Source organism: Arachis duranensis, chromosome 10 (genome assembly GCF_000817695.3).
Source record: "Arachis duranensis cultivar V14167 chromosome 10, aradu.V14167.gnm2.J7QH, whole genome shotgun sequence".
Classification (NCBI taxonomy): domain Eukaryota; kingdom Viridiplantae; phylum Streptophyta; class Magnoliopsida; order Fabales; family Fabaceae; genus Arachis; species Arachis duranensis.
In genome coordinates, this window is record NC_029781.3 from 40325207 (window position 1) to 40329150 (window position 3944).

At 36.6% G+C, this 3944-nt stretch overlaps 1 long non-coding RNA gene across 1 annotated transcript in view; it reads right to left on the reverse strand.

Annotated features, from left to right (window-relative positions):
- The window catches only part of LOC110276676 (uncharacterized), a 3852-nt gene extending 1197 nt beyond the window's left edge, over positions 1–2655 (reverse strand). Inside the window, exons 1-2 of the long non-coding RNA XR_002369407.2 lie at positions 2564–2655; positions 2328–2479 (exon numbers count right to left, since the gene is read on the reverse strand). This is a non-coding gene — a long non-coding RNA (uncharacterized LOC110276676). The remainder of the gene's footprint in view (positions 1–2327; positions 2480–2563) is intronic.
- Between the last annotated feature and the right edge of the window lie 1289 nt (positions 2656–3944).

Consider the following 3944-nt stretch of genomic DNA (forward strand, 5'->3'; position numbering starts at 1 on the left):
CTTTGAATCCTTAACACATATTCCTAAACCTTTCTTAACTTTCTCAAGCATTTGTCTTAATCCTCATTTCAGTTCATAATCTCTACTTTGGCAATCTTGGGTCAAGCCAACTTTAAAACAACTTTTCAGTTTAGTTCTCTATCAAAAGGCTCAAGAAAATTATTTATTTTAAATTCATTAAACTCCTTTCAAAACATAACCTCTCATTAGAGGTAATCAAATAAAACTCTTTCTCAAGTAAACCTCAGATTTTACAAAATTCCGGCAGCACCTCCCCTAAAACTCGGGCTTAGCCACCCTTATGGGTCCCAACAAAACAATTTACCAAACTCTTTTCAACATTTCCAATATCAATTCAATTCAGAAACAAGCAAATTCTAACATTGAATCAGCCATATAACGCTAAGGTTCATCTTTAATTTTATGAACTCATAACTCTCACTCAAGCATTCCCAACACCCTATCTTCTTTTCTGTTTTTAATATAGCAAATGAACTCGGAATTGCGCAAACTTTATGTCCAGGCGTTCATCTTGAAATAAGCTTTCTAACAAACCAAAGATCATAATTTTCTGGTTTCTCTAGCCTTAGGAGTAAAGGAAAAACCGAGACTGCTCTGCAGTGCGTAAAACCAGAAAAACAGCAGCAGCATGTGATATTCAATATTCAATATAAAATCCAAGTTAAATCCAATGACTTTAAAAATTAATACAGTTCTACTTCAATCATCCAAGTTTCTTTTCCAATTGGTTTCAGGTCAATATCATTTTTAATGAAGAAGTTATATCACTTAGAAGTTGACTAATTTTCTGCAGAATTCTGCTTTAAAAGTTAATGAACTTATCTTCTTCCAAGTCCCATAACTTACTCATTAAAACATGAATAGCCCTGAAATGTTAGTCACATATGCTAAACATACTTAGTTTTCACTTCCAATTGGTTGCATCTCAATATCATTCCAGATTTAAAAATTATAAAACCTCAAAGTTACTGACTTAGAACACAAAGCTTGACTTTTACTGCATAATACATCTTTCTTTGAAAATCCAAATCTTTAAAACCACAACTCTAACAATTCTAAATTTTTTATGAAATTAAGTATTAGGACCAAAGTTTCATTTAAAATTGGTTCCATTTCAAAATTCAAAGTGCAGAATTTCTATTAAAGGAATCAAGTTGCTGCTGTGTTAAATGCTCAGCAGAAAAACCAGATTTGACATCCATGATTCAAAAATTCACCATAAATCATAAACTTAGTGAAAAAGCCTCAAATTCAGCAGTTCAGTTCCCTATATTCCCAAGCTCAATCCAGACTTAGTCTCACACAATTCCGTTAATCACAGAAATAGTTATAGCTTTTCAAAGTGTCCGGCTTCTTTTAAACATAATGCAGAAAATCAAGTTTTACACTTTAACTTTGAAAAATCATAACTAGTTCTATAATTAATTCAAACTTCTCAAAATTGAGTCTCAACAACAACTTTTATTATACTTTACTCAGCATTTACTCTATTACCCTTTCGATTATCGTTGAATAACTGATTCACTTCCAAAGTCACTTTTTAATTTTCAAAAAATCAGATTTTCAGCAACTAGTTCAACATTTTAAGATTCAATCTTCCAATTATTCCTTAAGCCCAACTTCAATTAATCACTAACTAAACCCATTACAATAAACCAACTCAACAGCAATAGTTTCAATTTGACCCATCAAAATACCAAAATCACAATAATCTCTCATCAGACAATTTATAATTCAATCTCACAACATCAACAAATTCAACCAAAGTTCCAATCAAAAATCTCAATCATTTCCAATCATAATTTCAGCCACACAACTCTACTAATTCAGTATAATCACGTAGAGTCAGAACTTTTCAACAATTCCATCCATATCAGAGAAAACAATATCAATTACAACTTCAAACACTCACAACGAAGCCCAAAGACATTCACAGCCTTAACCTGAGTTCAATAATCCAAATTTCACAATCTCAAACTAAGCTTATTTCTATCAATTAGCCTCTCATAACAACAAAACCAATTACATTCGCAGCAGCAATCCAAACTAATTTCATCAATTATCTATTCAACAGCTGTTCAATAATTAACTGGGCATATTTCAGTTTAATAAATTACACTAAATTAATAATTATTCACAACAGCATCTAAGTTCAATCACAGCTCAGAATATTCACAACAACTAACTAATTTCAAAAGCATTTCAGGACATTCATGTTGATTAAGAAATTCTTAAATATTATTAACCATTTGCACTTATCCAATAACTTGGTAGGCATTCTAAATTAAAAACGTTAAATCCCCTACCTCAGTTAGTCGAAATCCACAAAATTAAACGTGACTCCAACTTCGTTCTAACTCGCATCAGCAACAACAGCAGCTCTAACAGTTTCCTGATGACATCAACAGTATCCCCTATGATAGTTCTAGCAGAAAACAGGGAAAATAGAGATGCAGCACTGAACAAAAATATAGGTTTCCTTAGTTAGAACAGATGAAAGACATAGAAATAGGATAGAAACAAAGCAAGGATCAAAGCTCACGGTCTCAAAAATGGAGGAATTGGAACCAAATCAATAGTTTCAATGGCAGTTCTGATGGTGGCAGAGGCTCCGGCAGCTGCGAGAACCAGGACGCAGTTCTGATGGTGGCAGAGGCTCCGGCAGCTGTGAGAACCAGGACCAGAAGCAAATCCGAGCAAGCCTCCCTTCCAAACCTCCAAAAGCAACACCAGTTCCAACAAGGCTCGACGGTGGTAGCGGCCGACTTCAGTGCTGGCGACACCGGGCAGAATGGTGACGGTAAAAGCTCGGCGCGGTGGCTGGTCTTCAGCAGCGATGGCGACAACAACGATCCCAGTTTCTCCTCTTCGTGTTCTTCTCTTCCTGTAGTAATTCCCGCATCAGCACCACAAGCCCAAAGAGCAGGGAGTAGCGGAGCTCAGCCACGGTGAAGCAGGGCAGCACAACGGCGGCCAAGCATAGCCCCTCAAACGGCGGCAGTTTCGACGAAAACGGCGCCGACGACACGAGCACGGCTGGGCACGGTGGTTGAACCCCAGCTCAGTCTCCGATCTCTCTGTCTCCTCTCTTCCCAAGTTCCATCTCTCTGAATTTGCTATAAGTGGCGGTGGCTGGCTCTGTGACGAGGACGACGGTGGCGCAGTGAGGGCGACGGCGGCGACGCGACACGGAGGCTTCTGGTTCGCGTTCCTCTCTGCAGCCTCCACGAACGGCTGACAGGCTGCGCTGCAGTGCGGGCAAGGCTGGGCGACGCTGGGGATGGTGGCGTGGGATCCTTGCGTGCGGCAGTCCGGCGATCACGGCGGCGGAGGGGCAGCAGCTCTTCCCTCTCTTTTTCCTCTCTGTTTCGCTGCTGTGTGTGAGTGTTACGCTAAAGGAAGGTGAGGGTGAGGTTGCGACTGAGTGTGGTGAGGGAGTGAGGGTTAGGGTTTCCAATTTGGGAAATTAGGGTTTTCTGAGTTTGATTTGGAAATTTAGGAATTAGGGATTTTATAAAGTAATATGGATAGATATGAATAGATATTTTGATAAAATTGGAGGATAGGATAATTTTAAAATCAAATGTACTCTATTAAAAATATTTAGAAACATTATTTATCAACATATTGCTAAGTTTAATCAATTATTTCTAATTTACATTATAAAATGAACAAGTTAATTATATTTTGTAAAGTACAATTTAAATTCAAATATCAATTTTCTAGATTAAATCATACAAATCTCTATTATTTTTCTATCTCTGAAACTTTAATTTCAATTTATAAAATAACCAATTATAATAAAAAATTGTACATAAATATTAATTGACTTAAACTTAAAGTATTTATAAATATCAATCTAATCATTTCTAATAAAATAATTTCTAGGAGTTCAAATTAATAACATAATTCATTCAAAATAG